Source organism: Phacochoerus africanus, chromosome 3 (genome assembly GCF_016906955.1).
Source record: "Phacochoerus africanus isolate WHEZ1 chromosome 3, ROS_Pafr_v1, whole genome shotgun sequence".
Taxonomy (NCBI): domain Eukaryota; kingdom Metazoa; phylum Chordata; class Mammalia; order Artiodactyla; family Suidae; genus Phacochoerus; species Phacochoerus africanus.
In genome coordinates this window covers 84,738,259-84,763,817 of record NC_062546.1, presented here as the reverse complement: position 1 = coordinate 84,763,817, position 25,559 = coordinate 84,738,259, and the positions used below count along the sequence as shown (strand labels likewise).

Sequence of the window (25,559 nt, the reverse complement as noted above, 5' to 3'; positions counted from 1 at the left end):
ACAGAATGGGAGAAAATAGTTTCAAATGATGCAACCGACAAGGGCTTAATCTCCAGAATGTATAAACAACTTATACAACCTAACAGCAAAAAAGCCAATTGCCCAATGGAAAAATGGGCAAAAGACCTGAATAGAAATTTCTCCAAGGAAGATATGCACATGGCCAGCAAACACTTGAAACAATGCTCAACATCGCTGATTATAAGAGAAATGCAAATGAAAACTACCATGAGATACCACCTCACACTAGTCAGAATGGCCATCATTAATAAATCCACAAATAACAAGTGCTGGAGGGGCTGTGGAGAAAAGGGAACCCTCCTACACTGTTGGTGGGAATGTAAACTGGTACAGCCACTATGGAGAACAGTTTGGAGATATCTTAGAAACCTATACATAGAACTTCCATATGACCCCGCAATCCCACTCTTGGGCATATATCCAGACAAAACTCTACTTGAAAGAGACACATGCACCCTCATGTTCATTGCAGCACTATTCACAATAGGCAGGACATGGAAACAACCCAAATGTCCATTGACAGAGGATTGGATTCGGAAGGTGTGGTGTATATATACACAATGGAATACTACTCAGCCATAAAAAAGAATGACATAATGATATTTGCAGCAACATGGATGGAACTAGAGACTCTCACACTGAGTGAAATAAGTCAGAAAAACAAAGACAAATACCATATGATATCACTTGTAACTGGAATCTAATATACAGCACAAATGAACATCTCCATGGAAAATAAAATCAAGGACTTGGAGAATAGACTTGTGGCTGCCCAACAGGAGAGGGAAAGACTGGGAGGGATCAGGAGCTGAGGGTTATCAGACACAACTCAGAATAGATTTACAATGAGATCCTGCTAAGTAGCATTGAGAACTATGTCCAGATACTCATATTGCAACAGAACAAATGGTGGGGGAAAAAATATATACATGTAAGAGTAAATTGATCCCCATGCTGTATAGTGGGAAAAAAAAATTTTTTAATTAAAAATTTTTAAAAATTAAAAAAAAGAAAAGAAAAATCAACTCAAATACAACACTAAAGATAGTCATCAAACCACAAGAGGAGAGAACAAGAGAAGAAGGGGAGAAAAAAGAGCAACAAAAACAAAGCCAAACCAACAGTAAAATGTCAATAAGAACATACATATCAATAATTACCTTAAATGTTAATGGACTAAACACCCCAACCAAAAGACACAGACTGGCTGAATGGATAAAAAAACAAGGTCCATATATATGCTGTCTTCAAGAGACCCACTTCACTTCTAGGGACACATACAAATTGAAAGTGAGAGGACGGAAGAAAATATTCCATGCAAACGGGAATCAAAAGATAGCTGGAGGAGCAATCCTCATATCAGACAAAATACACTTTAAAATGAAGAATATTTTAAGGGACAAGGACATAATGATCAAAGGATCAATCCAAGAAAAAGATATAACAATTTTAAATAGCTACATACCCAACATAGGTTCACCACAATGTACAACGCAACTGCTAACAACCTTAAAAGAACAAATCGACAATAACATGGTAAGAGTGGGGGACTTTACACCCCACTTACAGCAATGGACAGATCATCCAGACAGAAAATCAATAAGGCAACAGAGGCCCTGAATGAAGCATTAGACCTGATGGACTTAAGAGATATTTAGAGGATATTCCATCCAAAAGCAACAGAATACACATTCTTCTCAAGTGCACAGGGAACATTCTCTAAGATGGATCACAACCTGGGCTACAAATCAAACCTCAGTAACTTTAAGAAAATTGAAATCATATCAAGCATCTCTTCCGACCACAACTCCATGTGACTGGAAATCAACCACAAAGAAAAAACTCCAAAAAACACAACACATGGAGACTAAACAACATGCCACGAAAAAAACCAATGGACCAATGAAGAAATCAAAGAGGAAACTTAAAAATACCTAGAAGCAAAGGACAACAAAGATATGACACTCCAAAACCTATACGATACAGCAAAAGCCGTTCTAAGAGGGAAGTTTATAATAGAAGCCCACCTCGGGAAATAAGAAAAAGCCCAAATAAAACAAGCTAACTTTACATCTAAAGCAGCTCGAGAAGAACAGACAAGACCTAAAGTTAGTAGAAAGAAAGAAATCATAAAGATTAGAGCAGAAATCAATGAAATATAAATGAAGAAAACCATAGAAAAGATCAATGAAACAAAAAGCTGGTTCGTTGAAAAGAACAACAAAATTGATAAACCGTCAGCCAGACTTAGCAAAAAAAAAAGAGAGAAGACACAAATCAATAAAATTAGAAATGAAAAAGGAGAAGTAACAATGAGCATCACAAAAATACCAAGGATCATAAGAGACTACTATATGCAACTCTATGCCAATAAAACAGAAAACCTAGAAGAAATGGACAAATTCTTAGAAAAGCACAATCTTCCAAGATTAAACCAAGATGAAATAGAAAAGATGAACAGAACAATCACAAGAACTGAAATTGAAACTGTGACTAAAAAACTTCCAACAAACAAAACTCCAAGACCAGATGGCTTCACAGGCAAATTCTATGAAACATTTAGAGGAGAGCTAACACCTATCCTTCTGAAACTACTCCAAAAAATTGCAGAAGAAGGAACACTCCCAAACTCATTCTATGAGGCCACCATCACCCTGATACGAAAACCAGGCAAAGATACCAAAAAAAAAGAAAACTACAGGCCAATTTCACTGATAAACATCGATGCAAAAATCCTCAACAAAATACTAGCAAACCACATCCAACAATACATTAAAAGGATTATACATCATGATCAAGTGGGATTTATCCCAGGGATGCAAGGATTCCTCAATAACTGCAAATCAATCAGTGCAATACACCACATAAACAAACTTAAGAATAAAAACCATAAGATCCTCTCAATAGATGCAGAAAAAGCCTCTGACAAGATCCAAAATCCATTTCTGATAAAAACCCTTCAGAAAGTAGGCATAGAGGGAACACACCTCAACATGATAAAGGCCATATATAACAAACCCAAAGCTAACATCATTCTCAATGGTGAAAAGCTGAAATAATTCTGGCTGATATCAGGAACAAGTCAAGGATGTCCACTCTTGCCACTACTCTTCAACATAGTTTTGAAAGTTCTAGCCACAGCAATCAGAGAAGTAAAAGAAACAAATGGAATCAAATTGTAAAGGAGGAAGTAAAACTATCACTCTTTGCAGATGACATGATACTATACCTAAAGAATCCTAAACACTCTACCAGAAAACTGTTAGAGCTCATCCATGAATTTGGCAAAGTCGCAGGTTACAAAATTAATACATAGAAATCAACTGCATTTCTATATACTAACAATGAAAGATCAGAAAAAAAATTAGGGAAGCAATCCCATTTACCATTGCATCCAAAGAATAAAATATCTAGGAGTAAACCTACCTAAAGAGACAAAAGACCTGTATTCTGAAAACTATAAGACATTGATGAAAGAAATCAAAGATGACACAAACAGAAAGAAAGACATAGCATGCTCATGGATTGGAAGAGTTAATATTATGAAAATAACTATACTATCCAAGGCAATCTAAAGATTCAATGTACCAAGGACATTTTTCACAGAACTCAAACAAAATATTTTAAAGTTTGTTCACAAGCACAAAAGACATCCTGAAAAAGAAAAATGGAGCTGGAGGAATCAGGCTCCCAGACTTCAGACTATACTACAAAGCTACAGTCATCAAAACCATATGGTACTGGCATGAAGACAGAAATATAGATCAGTGGGAACAGGAGAGAAAGCCCAGAATTCAACCTACATACCTACAGTCAACTAATCTATGACAAAGGAGGCAAGAATATACAATGGAGAAAAGACAGCCCCTTCAATAAGTGGTGCTGGGAAAATTGGACAGCTACATGTAAAAGAATGAAATTAGAACACTTCCTAACACTATACACAACAAACCCAAATGGATTAAAGACCTAGATATAAGACCAGATACTATAAAACTCTTAGATAAAAACATAGGCCATGGCTGGGGGAAAAATGTAATTGTAATGTATACATGTAAGGATAACCTGACCCCCTTGCTGTACAGTGGGAAAATAAAAAAAATAAAAAAAAAACATAGGCCAAACATTCTCCAACACAAACCTCAGTAATATCTTCTCAGATCCACCTCTTAGAGTAATGATAATAAAAACAAAAATAAATAAATGGGACCTAATTAAACTTAAAACTTTCACATAGCAAAGGAAACCCTAAACAAAATGAAAAGATAACCCACAGAATGGGAGAAATATTTGCACATGAAGTGACTGACAAGGCATTAATCTCCAAAATATATAAACACCTCCTATCTCTCAATATCAAAAAAAACAAACAATACTATCAAAAAAATGGGCAGAACTTCTAAAGAGACAATTCTCCAAAGAAGACATATAGATGGGCAAAAAACACATGAAAAGATGTACAACATCACTCATTATTAGAGAAATGCAAATCAAAACTACTTTGCACCATCCAGAATGGCCATCATCAAAAAGTCTGCAAACAGTTAATTGCTGGAGAGGTTGTGAAGAAAAGGCAACCCTGTTACACTGTTGGTGGGAATGTAAAGTGGTGCAACCACTGTGGAAAACAGTATGGAAGAGATTCCTCAGAAAACTAAAACTAGAACTACCATTTGATCCAGCAATCCCACTCCTCGGCATCTATCCAAAGAAAACCATAACTCAAAAAGATACATGTACCCCAATATTCATTGTAGCACTATATACAATAGCCAAGACATGGAAACAACCTAAATGTCCATCAATAGAGGAATGGATCAAGAAGATGTGGTACATATACACAACGAAATATTACTCAGCCATAAAAAGGAAATAATGGTATTTGCAACAACATCGATGGGCCTAGAAATTATCATGTTAAGTGAAGTTAGACAGTGAGACAGAAATTTTATATGCTATCACTTACATCTGGAATATTAAAAAAAAAGGATACAAGGAACTTCTTTGCAGAACAGATACTTAATCACAGACTTTGAAAAATTTATGGTTACCAAAGCATACAGGTTGGGGAGAGGGATGGGCTGGGAATTTGGGATGGAATTGCTATAAAATTGGGTTATGGTGATCATTGTACAACTATAAACATAATAAAATTTGAGTTAAACAAAAAAAGTATACATGTTGCATAATTCTATTTGTATGAAACTCTAGATAATGCAAACTTAATCTACAGTGGGAAAATTTTTCAGTTAGCAATAATCACACCTCAGATAAACTTCATTGGCTATGATGCTGCCACTGAGTAAAGCTAAAACTAATTTATAGTTACAGAAAGTAAGTGGTTACCTGTGGGGAGGGACATATAAGGGGTAGGAGGAAGATGTTACAAAAAGGCATGAGGAAATTTTTGGAAGTGATAGATATGTTCATTATATGATCATGGTTTTATAGGTTTACAGATATTTATGTTATAAATATTTACCAAATTGCACATTTCATATTTGTGCAGCTTATCATATGGCAATTATACCTCATAAAGATGCTAAGAAGGAGAGATAAAAGGAGGAGCTGGTGGTAGAATGTGGATCTGATACAAGAGGAAGAGACAGAACAGAGCCCTGAAAGGATGCCTATCAGTCACCTACCTGATTCTTGTCTCTTAACTCAGCACCATGCAACTGCCCCAACCACTGTTCACCTTCCCAGGTGTCTTCCTGTTCCCAGATACCAAAACGTACTTTCCTCACCTGCTCCAAACTTTGGAAACAAATTTGAATGTCCAGATACCAATCATCCTAGATTCTGGTCAACCAGCCAGCCACAGAGTCCCTTTTCCAACTCCTAGTGGGAAAGTGTCGTCTAAATAAGCATGATACTGCATATGAAAAAAAACTTAATATCAATTGTCATTAAGAAAATGCAAATTTAGACAATGAGATACCACCATTAGAATGGCTAAAATCCAAAACCTGGCAATACGAATTGCTGGCAAGAAAGCAGGGAATGGGAACTCCCTTTCATTGCTGGTGGAAATGCAAAATAGTAAAGCCAATCTGGAAGCTAGTTTTTCAGTTTCTTTTAGAGCTAACATGGTCTTGCCACGGGATCCAGAATTTGCATTACTTCATATTTACCCAACTGATTTGAAAACTGAGATCCACACACACAAAAAAAAATCACATAAATGTTTACAGCAGCTTTAACTACAACTTCCCCAAACTGGAAGCAACCAAGATATCCTTTAATAGGTGACTGGATAAACATGACTGGATGTGTGGTTCATCCACACAAAGGAATGCTATTTATCAGTAAGAAAGAATGAGCTCTCAAGATAAATACATGTATGAACCTTAAATGTTTACTACTAAGTGAAAAAGGAAGTCTGAAAAGCTAATTGCTGTATGATTTCACCTAAATAATATTCTAGAATGAGGCAAAACTATAGAAATGATAAATAGATCAATGGTTGCCGAAATTTGGGGCAGTGGGTGAGGGGGAGGATAGGATTGAATAAGTTAAGTACAGGGCATGTTTTTAGGATGGTAAGATTAACTCTGCATGATATTATAATTGTGGATACATGACTATACACTTAACAAAACTCATAGAACCTTAAGGCACAGATGAACAATATATATCCAAGTGAAAAAAAAATAGAGTGCTGGGGGATCTGTGGATAGAATGCAGATATTGTTCAACAATAAGGTCCTACTGTACAGTACAGAGAACTATACCCAATCTCTTGGGATAGAACATGATGGAAGATAATATGAGAACTAGAATGTGTATATATATATATATATATATATATATATATATATATATATGAGACAAGGTCACTTTGCTGTACAGCAGAAATTGACACAACATTGTAAAGCAACTATACTTTAACAAAAAAATAACATAAAAAATAAAGATTGCGTATGTGTACCAAAAAAAAAAAACTAACAGTATTACAAATATGAAACAATTTTACCGAAAGAGATGGAAGGAAAAGGTATTGACTGAAGTAGCTTTGGAAATGAATGGAATCTGTAAGACTAAAATCAAAAGGAACTATGCACAAGCGCTGTATTCTAGTTCATAAATGTATTTCCCACAGTTCAGGTTAACAATTCTGAAACCACATGTATGCTGGAAATGAATGATTAAGGAAATGAATGGGGGATGGCAAGGCCTGGTTTTTCACCACTGAAGTGGGGGAGGTTACAGATAAATAAAGGAGGCCAGAACAATCCACGTGGTAATAGATTAGTGGGAGACATTAGTATAAATTCTTATTTAGCTTAATATACATACAGATGGTTACACAAATATTTATAGATATGTGTCTATACACAGATTAATAAACACACATATATTTCTTTGCTCAGTGATGACCTAGTAAAAACACACCTCCAGGAGCCAGCAGCAATGAGCACACCCAACATTCAGATCATGGTTTCTAATGTTAGTTTCCAACAAAAGGACAGGAGCTCCTGAAAAGAAATCACTGATTCTAAGACTGGATCAGGAAATATACAAAAAAAGCCTAGAGTGTCATGTAAGTACTGGAAACTAAGGAAATAAAAAACAAAAGAAATAAACAAAATTCCCACAATGATGAAGGTTATGTCAAAAAAGCACAAGAACCAACTGAAAGAACAAGGAAATGAAGTTGTATTTAATTATGGCCCAAAGTATAAAACAAATATCCATGACTCCATACTGATGGAAACAATAAGTGTGGAGAAAAAATAAAACTCCCATGCAGAATAATTCCAAATAATTTATTTACATACTTTATTCTCAATGAGTAGAATGTAATTCCCACTCTTTAAGTCTATGAGTTTTCCTTTAAGTAGGCAGTGACTTCATTTCAAAGAGTACAGTATGAAAAGGTGAGAAAAGAAAGAGTATCTGTTCAGTAAAGAAATCTGACAGACACTACTTTGCGAGGTGAGCAAGTTTAACATCAACAGCCATAAGCCATGTTGATAACAATTACCCTTGATATGATGGGATGAGAATGGCTCTGTGGTCAGCCTCCCACAATGCCCAAATCTCAACTTGATTATGAGAAAACCACCTGAAAAATGCCAGTTGAGGTCAGATATTCCACAAAAACACCTGACCGGTACTCCTCAAAATGGTCAAGGTCATCAAAATCAAGGAAAGTCTGAGAAACTGTCACATCCAAGAAGAGCCTAAGGAGAGATGACAAGTAAATGTAAATATGGTATCCTGGATGGGATCCTTAAACAGGAAAAGAACATTCAGAAAAACTACAGAATTTTGAATAAATATGGTGTATTAATTGTGACAAACGTACTATACTAAGTGTTAAAAGTGGAGGAAACTGGGTGTGGGATATATGGAGACTCTCTGCAGGAGCTTCACAATTCTTCTGGAATTACAAAACTATTCTACAGCAAAACAAAAATTTACTCTAAAAAAACCATGTGACTTTTGGAATCAGCATTGGGTCTCCTCTCACACCTATCTTAGGTAAGATACTCACCATCTCTGAACCTGTTTCCACCAAGTTAGCACAAAAATAACCACATCCACTCTACCTCATGGTATAAGTAAAGGGTGTCTGCATTACTGACCCCCAGTGCATGTTCCTTCTCATCTCTCTCTGTACAAGGAAACAGTTACAAAGCACCTCGGTGGGGGAAGTTTATAGGCCAAACCCACAGGGCTCATTTCCAATAAGCCTCTCTCCAGAACTCAGACAAGATGGACAAGAGGGGTGTCTCCCCTATTTGTGAACATCTAATAATGGTGAGACAAAGAACATGAGAAACAATACCTACTGTATTCTTCTGGACTGACTTCTACACTCTGTGTAAAGGACTTCTTACAAATAGAGGGCTGTGTTGCCCCCAAACCCTCCAGAAAACATCTGGGTGTTCTCCCTTAACATCCTCAAGCCCCACTCCCACCTCCTGCTCCTCCATCCTGAACTAAAAGTCTGTATCTAAAAGTTTCATTCGTCATGACTTTATTTCTAACATCTAGGTGACTCAAGGCATGTGACGTAATTAAGGCCACAACTGGCCCATCACTCCTTTCCATCCTATCTTTTTTCTTTTTGTTGTTTTTTCCTTCCTTTTAGCACTCTTCTAATATTTAGCCCTGGTTTGCATCCAAACAAAACCCAACATGAACTTTTGGCTTGAAAGATTCACAACAAGAAGGATAGGTAATAAAGTAATGGAGAGAAGTTGTCTTTAATTTATCTTATGGTATGTATTTAACAAATACTAATATAATGCTCAGCATGTGCATTATAAATAGTAATTCATCTAATTTAAGACCTTAGAAATATATAATACCTCATAAATATTAATGTGTTTAATCTTCACTTCATCCTAATGATACTATTATTATTCACATTTTACAGGTGAGAAAATTAAAATACAAAAATTTTAAATAGCCTTTCCAGGATCAAAGAACGAATACGTACAGAGCAGAGCTGGGATTTAAACACTGGTGATCTGTCCCTCTGGTCCAGCGGCTATGTGGCAACATAAACACTTCAAATTTTTATTTATTTCATTCTCACAATGACCCTTTAAGGTTATTATCTTCACAAAGACACACATACACAAAACACCCATCTAATAGATGGACCTTGAAAGAGTTTAATGTTTTATCTAGGAAAGAATGGGATAGACAGAGAGACCAAGTTGTGGGAATATGGGATACATCAAGTAAAGGAAAGAGTTTTTTAAAAAGAGTTTTCCAAACACTATCCATGCATCCAACCCACCCTGGTGACCCCCACCTGCTATTCCCCTCTATGAGCCATACTGCCCTGTAGCAGCCCACTTGTGACTCCAAATGAAATGTCCTGTCATATTATCAGTGGCCAAAATCTAGAATTTCTTCTGCAGTTTCCAGGTCCTTTGAACAATCACAGCACACCCCAGGCCTTATCTCCACTCCCTACCTAATTCTGGTTTAAATAGTTTTGGTTCCCCACCTCTACCCAGAGATAGGCCTGGGCTAACAGCTCTAGGGAAATGACTGGCATTTCTAACCTAGCAATTCAACCTTAATGCTTAAAGACCAAACATTAATAAAATTTGAATAGAGCAATGAACTGCAGAAGCCCTATTACTGCCTTTTCTAATATTTAGTACTAATGACATTCATTCAATTTGCATTTTTAAAGATGTTTCTTACTCACATTTGGCATGTTCCTACCTTCTTGGACCTTAGGGCATTTGCTTCTGTTAGTAAAAGAATCTTCTGTTGGAAAAGGTAGGGCTTTTCTTGGTTATGGAATTTGAGGGCCTCACAAGCGTTCTCTCCCCTGTCCTTCCTCCTGGGCCTCAGCACCTTGATTTCCCCCTCAACCTCCCCACCACATTGATGATTCCTGGTCAAGCATGGACATCCCTGAGTAGGCCGTAGTATGGGCTAGATTGGAAACAAACCAATTGTCTGATGGAAAGAGCATAAGACCGGTGATCACAAGAATGAAGTTCTGGTCCCAATGCTATCACAGCCCTGTCTGACTTTAGGCCAGTTAACTGACCTCTCCAGGCAGAAGCTTCAGCAGAACCAGCACCACTTTACCCCCCCATGCAGAGCATCTGACATTTTATGACATTTTAGTGGGAGGGGGTGAAGGAGCCTAATGGTCTGCAGTGCTTGGGACAGTCCCACATAATTAAGAATTTCCCTAAAGCATTGCTAATATTGCACCCTCTAAAAATCCCTATTGGAGCATCTTAGGACAAAAACCTTCAAAGAGCTTTATAAATTCAAATATGTTAGTACTAAACAGTCAAACTTTTGCTCAGTTTTCTATTTCATTAACTGGAGAACACAATGTATGTGTGTGTGCATGCATACTTAGAGAAACTAGAAAAAGCAATCAGTGAACTCTGCATCTGGAGAACTAGACAATAATTTTAATTCTACCACTGACCCCACCATGCACCCCTAGGAAGCACGTCCCTTCTTTGGGGTCATACAGAGTCTCCTGGTCCCTGGATGAAACATTTGTTCTGGTTCATTTCTAAGATACCAGGAAGCTCAGCATTTCTATAACTTAGAGACCTGTGAAAACCTCATTATTCTTTCTATACTTTAATAAGCCAATGTGACCAGTGTACGCACATTAAATAAAGGAGTTAAAGATGGATGGGGGTTAGTTACCCTGTGTTTTTCCTACAAAGGTTAAGTCCAGTGAAATGACAATATTGATGGAGAGATGTCACCAGGAGGTGATGAAGCCAATTGGCAAGGTTGCCGTGTTTTTCTGGGTGGTATTTTCAGATAACTCAGAGGTAGAACTAAGCAAATAGTGAGGCGTTCCCGTTGTAGCTCAGCAGGTTAAAAGACTGACAAAGTGGCCGTGAAGACGTGAGTTCAATCCCTGACCTTGCTCAGTGGGTTAAGGATCCGGCATTGCCACAGCTGGAGGGTAGGTCACAGATGTGGCTCAGATCTGGCATTTCTGTGGCTGTGGTGTAGGCCTGAAGCTACAGCTCCAATTTGATCCCTAGCCTTGGAACTTCCATACACTGCAGGTGCAGCCCTAAAAAAAAAAAAAAAAAAGAAAGAAAAAGGGAAAAAAAAATACTGGACATAGCCTCTTAGCTGAGTAAAACATCTGGAGTCTGAGAAGAGATGTAACCATTGGAAAGAAAATTTGAGTGCAGCCATTAATTTATTCTATGAACATTTATGAAGGGCAAGGCCTGATCCAGGAAGAGTAATAGAAAGAGAAGGCTTAGCCTCTAGTCAACATGCTCAAAGGCATGTGGGGAGAAGACAAGTAAGTGAGATGGTCCTGAGAGTGGAGTGGGCATTAAGAAATACCAGATATGAGACTAAAGAGATGGACATGGATCTGCTGTGTGGTTTGGACTTTATCTGGTCAGACACAAGGATCATCGAGAGAATTTGTAGTCGGCAAATAACATAAGCGCACTGCATTTGGTGAGATGAAATAAACAAGTTATCTGAGGTGAAAACAATGTTAAGGCAACCAAGATTATGACAAAGAACAGAAAACATTTTTCTAAGCCTAAAACCCTAAGTCGTTGTGAGAGAAGGAAAGGGCAAGCAGATATAGAAAGAGTTCAAAAATAATCTGGGGTTTGAAATGAAATTAGTACAAAGGCTTTCATTTAACTTTACTCTTAGACTCTAGTAAAATGAAAGAATAAAATAAAAGTGATAGAAAATAAAACACTAAGGGGATAGGAGGAAGACCAACAGCAGCAAGACAGGTTAACACATTTCTAAAAGGCAGACAGGATGGAAAATTTTGGATGAGGAGAATATAACTAGGAAGCCCTGGATACATAGGAAGAGACTGTAACCAAGAGAAAATGCCCACACTTCCCGTGAAAATCCCAGACACTGAGTGTGTCTTGAATTTGTCCTTGAACCCGTTGCAAGGACCATGGAGAAAGGGAGTAAGAAAAAGTTCCCAAGAGGGGACACTAAGAAACTCTACCAACCAGCCACTATATTAGTCAACAATGCAGGTTGTTTATCCCCTTGGACATGCAGACACACACACACAGTCCTATCTGTACCTCCTACCTGATATTATATTTCCATGAGAAACACCTACCACCATTAAAAGAATAGGAGAATTCCTTTCTAAAGAAATTGAATGCAACAGAAATAAAAGCAAAAATAAACCATGGGACCTAATCAAACAGACAAGCTTTTGCACAGCAAAGGAAACCAAAAAGAAAACAAAAAGACAACTCACAGAATGGGAGAAAATAGTTTCAAATGATGCAAAAGACAAGGGCCTAATCTCTAAAATATACAAACAACTTATACAAGCCAACAGCAAAAAAGCCCACAGTCCAATGGAAAAATGGGCAAAGGACCAGAATGGCCATCATTAATAAGTCCACAAATAATAAGTGCTGGAGGGGGTGTGGAGAAAAGGGAACCCTCCTGCACTGTTGGTGGGAATGTAAACTGGTACAACCACTATGAAGAACAGTATGGAGGACCCTTAGAAATCTATACATAGCACTACCATATGACCCAGCAATCCCACTCTTGGGCATATATCCGGACAAAAGTCTACTTAAAAAAGACACATGCACCCTCATGTTCATTGCAGCACTATTTGCAATAGCCAAGACATGGAAACAACCCAAATGTCCATTGACAGATGATTGGATTCGGAAGATGTGGTGTATATACACAATGGAATACTACTCAGCCATAAAAAAGAATGACATAACGCCATTTGCAGCAACATGGATGGAACTAGAGACTCTCATACTGAGTGAAATAAGTCAGAAAGACAAAGACAAATACCATATGATATCACTTATAACTGGAATCTAATATACAGCACAAATGAATGTTTCCACAGAAAAGAAAATCATAGACTTGGAGAATAGACTTGTGGTTGCCCTGGGGGAGAGGGAGGAAGCGGGAGGGATCAGGAGCTTGGGGTTAACTGATGCAAACTATTGCTTTTGGAATAGATTTACAATGAGATCCTGCTGTGTAGCATTGAGAACTATGTCTAGATACTTAACATCACTACACAACAATGGGAGGAAAAAGTACGTATACATGTATGTACAACTTGGTCCCCATTCTGTACAGTGGAAAAAAATAAATAAAAAAAGAAACAATGAATTGGCAAAGGAAAATTAGGTATCTACAGTAGATTTCACTGCCCTGAGAAAAAAGCCTTCCTTTTATGCACTTGAGGGCCGCTAATATAAGAGTTTTAAATAAGCTCCCCTTGAAGTAAAGAATATCCCAGCTAGGGGAGAGCATTTGGCTCAGTTCTAGCTAGTGAAACAGAAGAGGAAGTCTAATTATGTTCTGCAAATAAATAATGGACTTACTAATAAAAGTCTCAGAGGTAAGACAACACTTCTTTGTCCTTTTTCCTGCTTGAACATATCCATGGTAATGGAACAGGAGCAACCATCTTGTGACCATGAGGTAAAAAGCAAATGATGAAATGATAATGAACTAAATATAGCCCCATGGAACTAGAAAGAGACAGAATAATTTCTTTCTAATTGTTTACTTGCCAAATGAGTCCTAGAAAAACCTACACGCAGTCTTTTTTAAAATGATGTAATAAATATCTAAATCACTGAGACCACTTTAATCAGGTTTTCTGTTACTTGAGGATAAACACATCCTAACCAACTGATAGATATAACATCAAATCTAAAAGAAGAAATGGCACCATGTAGAGACAAATAAGGCAGAGTTGTTCACTTAGGCCTCCTGCACAATTTTTAAATCATGTATTTTTATTGCTTTGAAAAAAAGCAGATTGATTCAGGAGAGATACTTTAATGTATCAGAAACCATGTTATGTTAAATACAAAAATTTTATTAGAACGTGGGGCTTTTTAGTTATTTCATTTTTAACTGGTAATATTTTATTTTATATTAAAGTAGAAGCCAGAATTTTGTCCAATTACAGAACTTACATGCTTGCAACTCCCAGCTGAAGGAGATATCAGCTGTGTGATCACTCTTTCTTCATCTGGTGGCAACAAATGTAGAAAATTTAACACTCAAAAAGCTGATTCTGCGAGTTGTTTCACTGATGAAAAAAGCTATGTGACCTTAAGATGTTATTTTTACATAGAGATGGGGAGAGATGGCTGCACAACCAGTGAGGCAGTGGATGTCCATTGCAATGTGTATGAGGATCACCTCGGAACCTGACAAAGCTGAAAATGCAAGATTCTGAGGTCCAACTCCAGAGATTCTGTTTCAGGTATAATATGCATTTTTAGAAAGTCCCCAAATGATACATATGCAGGTGCCCCATGGAACACACTTCCACAATGTTATCTGAGAAACATGATGCTATAGAGTCAGTGGGGAAAGCAGCTGCCATCACAGAGATTGGTGGCCATACTCCACCCGCCCCGCCCAGCCCAGCCCAGCAATCTATTCATTCATTCATTCCTATAACAAATGTTTGTTGGGCACAGCATGCTTATCAATGAATACACAAAGCTGTTAATGTGATGGAAGAAAACATAAGAGAGGGAATGTATACATATGTATGACTGGGTCACTTTGCTATATAGCAAAAATTAGCACAACACTGTAAATCAGCTATACATGAATTTTAACAAAATTCAACTGAAAAAAAATCTCTACCTTCAAGGAGCTCAAAGTTTGTAAATTAATTTAAAAATTTTTATATAAATAAATAACACTGTTAAGACAGCAGTCTTCCCCTTGGAGACTTAACAGTATAGCAGGAGAAGAAAACATGTTAACAGAATCTCCCTTGGGATTTTTTTTTTTTTTCCAAGTTCTACTGAGGTAAAATTGACAAAACTGTAAGGTATGTAGAAGTGTATATCGTGACGACGGTGAAAGGATTCTCCTCATTCTAGTTAATTAACATATCCATTACTTCACATATTTATCTGTGTGGGGTGAGACTATTTTTTAAGTTCTACTCAGCAAAATTTCAATTATGTAATACAGTGTAATGAACTATAGTCAGCATGTTACATACCAGATCCTCAGACCTTACTCATCTTACAACTGAACGTTTCTATCACTTTACCAAGCTCTCCCTATTTCCCCCAGAAACCAGCCCCTGGCAACCACTTTGCTAATCTCTGTTTACATGAGTCTGGACCTTTTTTTTTTTTTAGATTCCTCACATAAGTGATACCATGAAGTATTTGTTTTCTTCTGTCTGGCTTATTTCATTTAGTATAATGCCCTCAAGTTCTACCTATGTTGTTGCAAATGGAAAGATTTCCTTCTTCCTCATGACAATATATTCACATACATATGAATATTATGCACACACACACCACACATATACCACATATTTAGCCACTCACTGTTGACAGGTTATGTCACACCTTGGCTATTATGAATAATGCTACACTCAACATGGGAGTGTAGGTATCTTTTCAGTATCCCATTTTTATTTCCTTTGGATATATATACATCATAGGTAGGATTGCTGGATCATATGGTAGTTCTTTTTTAATTTTTCAAGGAACCTCCATACTGTTTTGCACAGTGTCTGCACCAACTTACAAGTCCACCAACAATACATGAGGGTTCCCTTTTCTCCACATTCTCACACTTGTTCTCTCGTCTTGAGAATGAATTTTTAAGCACTTTGGAAACCAAGAGAAAATTCTGCTCTTTGGAGCAGAACACCCCATAGACGACACTTCAGAGATATTTCTTCTAACACTAGAGATGTTAAAATTGAGGTAGAACCATGAAAAAAGCCTGGATCTAGTCTCTGCTAACAGAAAAGATCCTGCCTCTTGAGATTTACCCTTAATTTACCTTACACACAAACACACACACACACAATTTTTTCTAGGGTTATAACCTAAAGGTTTAGTTTTCTTTATACAACTTATAACAATTTTGTTTGAGACTCAGATAATGTCTAGATATATACAACAAGCAAGTAGTAAACTTTTAATAAATCCCAGTAAGTTTTGCCATTTTAAACATCTCAGGCAATTAAATCTGACAAGCTTTGCTGAGAGCTAATAAGACAACCTGTAAAACTGAATGAGTGCTCCTTCTGGCTATAGTAGTCTTTGTGTGATACATATGGACTGAGTCAGCTGGAAATGTTTTAACCTTAGCCAAGACATCCAGACATTCTAGCTTCATGCTGACAGACACCAGATCTTCTGGCATCATGTAGCAACAGCCTTGGTTTCTTCATAAGCAGTAACAAAGTTTATATTTGGTTCCAAACAGAAGCAAATATGTTTATGTTCCTGGTTACACTCTAAAGTTATTTTGCTTTCTAATTCTTCTGACCCAAGTTTCACATTTAAGAATTTATTCAGCCCCTGCTCTTCAGACTCATGAAGCAATAAACAGAGTTCAGATGATGAAGCATCATAGATTTAATTAAAACTATACTTCTCAGTACCTGTCAAGATTGTCCTTGTGGAAGTAGACGTTTTCAAAAGGTACTCCCCCAGTTTAAGAAAGGGCCAGCCTGGTCTATAAGAAAAGCACTACTGCTCCCTTATAACCTATTTATTTTTTTCAGGTACTAAACACTTTATTGAGTGTCAAAAGTATGTCAAAGTCTTTACTCATTTCACTATTCCCATTTTTCCACCTGTTCTATAAAAAAATAAATAAATAAATAAAATGTCAATGACTATACATTATTATAGGTAACCCTTAAAAATGATAGGAACTGCCAAATGCAAAGCAAATATGGCATGCTCATTTTATACTATGCTCTGTTACGGTAGAACCTGTCAAGCCCCTGCTCTGCCACAACAGAGCTTTAGAAAGTAACGCCTAATAGACTATCTGTCTCATTACTGTTGTCCAAAAGCAGAATTATAAAGGGGTTTTGGGTTTTAGATTCCAGCCCACTTCTACTAGAGCACACTTTTATTATATTTTCATAAAAGACTCCAGCAAATATGTGTACAATCTCACCTTTAAAATAAGTTATAAGGTAGAAGTGAGTTTCTGAGTATGAAAATATCATTTAAGAGGTAATTTTCTAAAAAGGAAATATTTAGACTGATGAATCACCACCTTAAATTTAGTATCTAATTAACCAGAAGTCATGCAAAAAGTAGATACTAATAGGAGTAGCTTTCTTTGGGCTTATGAGAAATAATGACTTACTTTTTCTAGGAATTATGTTGAAGGAGTAATAGTGAAAATTATTTCCAAAGTATTTGTCCCTCCAGGTCTGTTTGAGGCATCAGCTTAAAGAATCAAGTCAAAGGTTGGGGGGAAGAAATCATTTCCCTTGAAGTTGCTTGAAAATCAGCATTTCTAAACTAGTCTCTTCGCAATATTCATCGTAAAAGATACTCAGTGATTTCTAAAGGTTCTCTGACCAAATGTAATTGAGGAATCTTTACAGCTCAGTTGCCTCCTATGGATACTCAGTGAACCTCAGCATCTAAGGTTTAGAAAGCCTTTGAATTTTGCTTTAACTATTATGGTTCCTTAGAATTATTTTATCAGGTAGCATACTAGCCTTTTTTATGAAAGGAGGAGAGTTAAAACTTTGGAAAAGTGTTCTCTTCTCCATACAGATTCTGAATATTTGGATAATGGTCTGGATGTTTCACTTTTTTATAATGTTTACCTCTTGTGCAAACAGGTCAAGGCAATCTAAAAATGCTCTTGGAGATCTATACATACCACTGCTGGTTAAATGTTCTATATAACTGTTCTTTGGTTAAAACATTGGTTTTTACAAAATTCCTTTGGAAAGGAAAAACAAAATCTTATTTTTCATGCACAAGTGTTTCCAGTTACCTTTTCATGCACTTCCCCAAGCTCTCACCTATCCCTGCACCATCTCTTCTCTTCCTGGGAATTCCCAGAATTGACAGCCTGGAGAAGGCAGCAGTGTAAATCACACTGAAACAAAATGGGAATAAAACCTCTCAAGAAGTAATTCATCCCTACTGAAGTTTAAGTTCAGTGGAAGGAGCCCAGAATAACTGACTTAGAGACCCAAAGAACTTCCAAACTGTTTAACAAGCTTTTTCCGTGGGATGAGAAGAGTTTTCTAGAGTGTCTATGCTTTCAAACCTGAATATAGATTTTAAAATTAAGCAAGAAGCAGCATGCCTTTCAGCCAAAAAAATAAAATTTTACAAACTTTCTCAAGCTAAAAACAGTGTTGTCACCCAGCCTACAAATCAAATTTAGTCGATTAGAGTCCCACACTTCCTGCTACACTGTTCAGTTAGGACCTTCACAAAAGGATACCAATACAGGAACATTCATGAACTTAGAGACTGGAAAAATCTGTTCTAAGCTCAGTGTTGCCTCTAGGTGACTATGTCTTTAGGCAGTCTGTGTAACTTTTGAGGCCTCAATTTCCTCATCCATGAGAGGAGTGTGAGGGAACTGCTATCAAACACATATGCCCTTTTTATGCAGTAGAAGCGTTATTAACTGTCTTGCATGTAATTAGCTTAAGGGATAAATTTACTGTCTGTAAGCTCTAGAAAAAGTGTGGTTGAATTCCTACGGTAAACTATAGCATACCAAGAACATCCACGTATTCCAGTCCCACATTTAGCAATATTCTGAGTTCTACTTGTTTATAAACCTATTAACTCCAGTTGTGATTATGACTATAATTAGAGTCTTTAATTTTCATTTTGCACTAGTAAGTGGAAAAATAGAGTTGTCGTTCCTCAGAAACTAAGTTAAATACTTAGCTAAGTCTCTACAATAAAGGTGATGTTCTAAAAACTATTGTTCAACAGGTATGAGTAAGACAAGTGTAAATGTTTTGGTGTAAAACAAACAAAAATCAGGAGAATTCACTCAAATGTCTTCACTAGGGCTTCAGGTTCTAATTCCACTGTCTTAATTTTAATTGAAATAGTTTGATTCATACTAAGTTATAAAAATAGTACAGAATATTCCCATGTATCCTTCACCCAGCTCCCCAAAGATAATAACTTACATAATTGTAGTACATTGTCAAAACCAGGAAACTGATGTTGCTACATTATTAACTCTGGACCCGCTTTATAATCAAAACTGTAAATAGTCAGGTTACACTATGTGTATATTAAATCCAATACAGATGAGATGGAACTCCAACCAAGAAATCCATGGCCATATAATCAAAAGAGTATCCATATGTTCAAAAAACTGTCAGAACTAAAATTTTTACAGCAAGTGATGGGTTTCAAATTTTAGGCTAAAAAAAGGCATGCTATCCATTTATCTAGTACTAACAGGGAAAAATTTTGGAGTAGTTTCCCTGATACATAACATATTGAAGCAAATAACAAAAGCAAATGATTAATGGAGATTATATACTAGAAAATAAAATTACCAATAATACAGAAATTATACTATCCATGACAGAAACAAATGGATCAGGAGTTCCCGTCGTGGCGCAGTGGTTAACGAATCCGACTAGGAACCATGAGGTTGCGGGTTCGATCCCTGCCCTTGCTCAGTGGGTTAACGATCCGGCGTTGCCGTGAGCTGTGGTGTAGGTTGCAGATGTGGCTCGGATCCCGAGTTGCTGTGGCTCTGGCGTAGGCCGGTGGCTACAGTTCCGATTCAACCCCTAGCCTGGGAACCTCCATATGCCAAGGGAGCGGCCCAAGAAATAGCAACAACAACAAAAAAGACAAAAGACAAAAAAAAAAAAAAGAAACAAATGGATCAAAACATGAGGAAAACAGAGGAGGATAAAAGACATAAAATCAATATTACAGCCAAAAAAATATTTAAGTAGAGATATACAGGAATTAGTTTTCACTCTGAACACCCTGAGTTGATGTTACAATGTTTTTTAAAAAAAATACTGGACCATACTATAAAAATTAGGTTTCCTCTTTTAAGCAATGTGAAATTCTATATTTTATTAAGTTAATAAATAATTATCTTAAAATTATATGTTTGTATTATATATATATATATATTTGTAATCTCTGTTTTTTTGAACTACAACTACCAGGCCAACCTTCATCAGAAGAGAAAGAACCTACTACTCTGTAATATTATGATATAGGCTTTGCTCTGTGGGGACTGGAGGGCAAAGAGGAGGGAAATAAAAACAGAGTATACTATCTTATAATTTCAGAAAGAAAATTCCCTTGTGGTGTAGCGGGTTAAGGATCCAGCATTGCCACAGCTATAGTACAGGTCGCAACTTCAGCACAGTTTCAATCACTGGCCCAAGAATTTCCACATGCTTCAAGCACAGTCAAAAAATAAATAAATATATGTATCAGAAGGAACAACACTTACAATCTGGGAAAGGAAAAGCAAAATCATTCACTTTGGACTCATGTGTGTCGATTAATGGTAACCCAGATAGATTCCTCCCACAGCACTGAATGGGATATCCTTGGTTGAAAAAGACAATTTGCGGAGTTCCTGTCGTGGCGCAGTGGTTAATGAATCCGACTAGGAACCATGAGCTTGCGAGTTCAGTCCCTGCCCTTGCTCAGTGGGTTAACGATCCGGTGTTGCCGTGAGCTGTGGTGAAGGTTGCAGATGCGGCTCGGATCCCTCATTGCTGTGGCTCTGGCGTAGGCCAGTGGCTACAGTTCCGATTCGACCCCTAGCCTGGGAACCTCCATATGCCGCAGGAGTGGCCCAAAGAAATAGCAAAAAGACAAAAAAAAAAAAAAGAAAAAAGAAAAGAAAAGAAAAAGACTATTTGAAAGAGATAAAAAGGATTAGTTTGGGGAAGTTGGGATTTATCTGTGAATAAGGTGATATATAATAGAACAAGAGCCTCTGGTCTTAAAAAAACAAGGTGGCTCCACAGGTCTCATCTATGAAACAGACAAGAAGCTGGGGTGGGTAAGAGTGTAGCAAGCATGTCTGATATTATCCCTGATAATCTGATTATTTTGACATAAAGAACTCTTTGCTGCTTTTACTGAAAATGGTTTTTTGAAAATAGTGCTGTGACTCTCTCATTTAAATTTCGCTAACATTTCTTTTGAAATACTATCCCATCTAAGCTGTGCTAAAAAGAACAAAAAAGAAATAAGCTTTTGTTCAAGAATGATAATATTATAGGTTGAACAGTGTTCCCCTAGAAGAGATGGTATCTTAAAACCCCAGTACCTGTAAATGTGACCCTATTTGGAAACAGGGTCTTTGTAGATGTAATTAAGGTAAATGAAGTTGTTAGGATGGGTGCTGATTCAATATGATTGTTTCCTAATAAGAACAGAATACCATGTGAAGAGAGAGACACACAGAAAAAAAACAGTTGGGAAAGGATCAAGATGGTGGAGGAGTAAGACGTCATGCTCACCTTCTCCCACAAACACATCAAAAAAACACATCTACATGTAAAAGGATTTGCACAGAACATCTACTGAATGCTGGCAGAACTTAACCCTAAGAAAAGGGCAAGAAACTGTTGACATATCTGGGTAGAACAAAAGAGAGAGAGAGAGAGAAGGAATTAGGACAGGACTAGCATTCCTGAGAGGGAGCTGTGAAGGAGAAAATGATCCCACATTCTAAAAGGGAAGCCACCTAACCAATGGTGAGATCAGCTGAGATGGAGGGACCTCAAAGTTGCCAAGAAAAACACAGCAGCTGGACTGGACTAAGGAAGGCGAAATAGAGTGGATCTGAATAGATCATCTGTACCACCCCTCCGCCAGACACCACAGCCTGAGACACTTAGGCAGGGGCTGGGTGCTGAAACTCAGGCTCCTGAGGTCAGTCACAGGGAGAGGACTAGGGTTGGCTGTGTGGGGACAGCCTGAGAGGCTAAGTAGCAGTGTGCCATGGTGGGGGGCGGGGCGGCAGGGAGAAATGCACTATGGGCTGGGGAGTGGAACACCACAGCAGAGGGAAGCAGGGAGGAGGTCTGGCCCGCAGGAGAAGCAAGATGCCATTATTGGAGAGGGCAAGAACAGGAGGGGCAGACCACCACAGGAATCTCCCTGCACACACACAGGTTCTCAAAGGGCTGGGCACCTCTGGTGCAGGCTACTGGTGGGGAAAAGCCACTTGCTTGGGCTATGGGTCAATCTACACATAATAGGAATTACAGAAAGAGAAGGAAAAGAAAGGGGGGTTGAAAATACATTTGAAGAAATTATGGCTGAAACCTTTCCAAAGGTTTCTAAAGGAAATTGATATCAAGATACAGGAAGCACAGAGGGCCCCAAAGAAGTTGAAGCCAAATAGGACCACACCAAGACATATTATAATAAAAATGGCAAAAGTCAAAGATAAAGAGAGGATCTAAAGGTAGCAAGAGAAAAACAAAGCATTAATTATAAGGGAATGTCCATAAGGCTATGAGCTGATTTCTCTACAGAAACACTAGAGGCCAGAAGGGAATGGTAAGATATGCTCAAAGTTCTGAAAGGAAAAAATGTGCAACCTAGAATACCCTGCCCAGCAAGAATATCATTTAAAATAGAAGGGGAAATAAAGAATTTCTCCAATGAACAAAAGCTAAAAGAGTCCAGCAATACTATACTAAATCCATTCTAAAAGAAATACTGAAAGGGCTTCTCAAAAAATAAAAAAGAAGTAAGGGAAATAGGATAGAAGAAACCACAATTGGAAAGCAACCACTTAAATAAGCTAGTATACAGATCTAAAAATGGAAAGAAAAAAAAACTACTATAAAAGCAATGATAAACATAAAGAACAACAAAAGGACAAATACAAAGATGTTAAAAAAGGACTTCAAGGACTTCCCTTCATGGCTCAGTGGCTAATGAACCTGACCAGGATCCACAAGGATCTGGGTTAAGGACCTTGCTCAGTGGGTTAAGGACCTTGCATTGTTGTCAGCTGTGGTAAGTCACAAACACAGCTTAAATCCCACATTGCTATGGCTGCAGCACAGGCTGTCATATAGAACTCCCATTCAACCCTGAGCCTGGGAACCTCCACGTGCCTTAAATGGCCCTAAAATAGCAAAAAAAAAAAAAAAGTCTTCAAAATCATACAATGGTGGGGAAGAAAAGTAAGAAAATTGAGACTTTTTTTTTTTTAATAATGTGTTTGGGCCTATATGATTATCAGGCTAAAGCAAGGAGATACCAGAAGGGGTTAGCATACTTGAAATACAGGGCAAACACAAACCAAGACCAGACATTACATTCACAGAAACTAAAGAGAAAAGTACTCAAGGTTAAAATAAATAAATGGAAATCATCCAAACAAAAAAAAAAGAAAGAAAGAAAGAAAGGAAGAAAAGATAAACATAGGGAGTTCCCGTTGTGGCGCAGCGGTTAACGAATCCGACTAGGAACCATGAGGTTGCGGGTTCGGTCCCTGCCCTTGCTCAGTGGGTTAACGATCCGGCATTGCCGTGAGCTGTGGTGTAGGTTGTAGACACGGCTCGGATCCCGCGTTGCTGTGGCTCTGGCGTAGGCCAGTGGCTACAGCTCCGATTCGACCCCTAGCCTGGGAACCTCCATATGCCGTGGGAGCGACCCAAGAAATAGCTTAAAAAAAAAAAGATAAACATAAAATCAACTGGAAAGCAAGGTTTAAAATGGAAATAAACACATATCTATCAATAATCACCTTAAATGTCAATGGACTGAATTCTCCGATCAAAAGACACAGAATGGCAGATTGGATCAAAAATCAAAAACCTACAATCTGCTGTCTATGTGAGACTCACCTTAGGGCAAAGGACACATATAGATTGAAAGTGAGGGGATGGGAAAAGATATTTCATGCCAAAATGACAAGACTTTAAAATTAAGGCCATCAAGAAAGACAAAGAAGGACACTATTTAATGGTAAAAAGATCAATTCAAGAAGAGGATATTACACTCCTTAATATATATGACCCTAATATAGGAGTACTCAGATAACTACAACAAATATTAACAGATATAAAATGAGAAATTGATGGGAATACAATCATAACAGGAGACTTTAATACCCCACTACATCAATGGACAGATCCTCTGCAAAGAAAATCAGTAAGCAACAGAGATCCTAAATGACAAAATAGAAAAGTTAGACTTAGTTGACATTTTCGGGACATCACACCCAAAAAAAAATCAGAATATACATTCTTCTCAAGTGCACAAGGAACATTCTCAAGGATTGACCACATACTGGGGCACAAAGGTAATCTCAACAAATTTAAGAGTATAGAAATTATTTCAAGTATCTTCTCTGATCACAGTGGCATGAAACTAGAAATCAACCACAGGAAAAAGAATGAGAAAAAACTAACTACAAGGAGACTAAACAACATGCTACTAAAAAAACCAATGGGCCAATGAGGAAATCAAGAAGGAAATTTAAAAATACCTCAAGGAGTTCCCATCGTGGCTCAGTGGTTAACAAATCTGACTAGGAACCATGAGGTTGCAGGTTTGATCCCTGGCCTTGCTCAGTGGATTAAGGATCTGGCTTTGCCGTGACCTGGGGTGTACATCACAGATGTGGCTTGGATCCCACATTGCTGTGGCTCTTGCATAGGCCAGTGGCGACAGCTCTGATTAGACCCCTAGCCTGGGAACCTCCATATGCCCTGGAGGCAGCATTAGAAAAGGCAAAAAAAAAAAAAAACTCAAAACAAATGATAACGAAGACACAACCATTCAAAATCTGTGGGATGTTGCAAAAGCAGTTCTTAGAGGGAAATTCATTGGGATACAGGCCTTCCTTAACAAAGAAGAAAAATTTCAAATCCACAACTTAACCCACCACCTAAATGAATTAGAAAAACAACAAAACCTAAAGTCAGCAAAGGAAGGAAATCATAAATATCAGAGAGTAAATCAATAAAATAGAGATTCAAAAAATAATAGACAAGATAAATTAAACCAAGAGCTGGTTCTCTGAAAAGATAAACAAAATGGACAAACCTCTGGACAGACTCACCAAGAAGAAGAGAGGAAAAAACCCAAATAAACAAAATAAGAAAGGAAAAAGGAGAAATCACAATGGATACCACAGAAATACAAAAAAAACCCATAAAAGTCCAGGATCAGATGGCTTCACAGGCATTCTACCAAACACACCAAGAGAAAATTATACCCATCCTCCTTAAAAATTTTTAAAAGGTTGAAGAAGAAGGAACATTCCCA

At 37.5% G+C, this 25,559-nt stretch overlaps 1 non-coding gene across 1 annotated transcript; it reads right to left on the bottom strand.

Annotated features, from left to right (window-relative positions):
- Window positions 1–5,191: 5,191 nt before the first annotated feature.
- LOC125123837 (U4 spliceosomal RNA) lies at window positions 5,192–5,331 on the bottom strand. The gene has a single exon (XR_007134206.1). It is a non-coding gene; the product is annotated as a U4 spliceosomal RNA (small nuclear RNA).
- Between the last annotated feature and the right edge of the window lie 20,228 nt (window positions 5,332–25,559).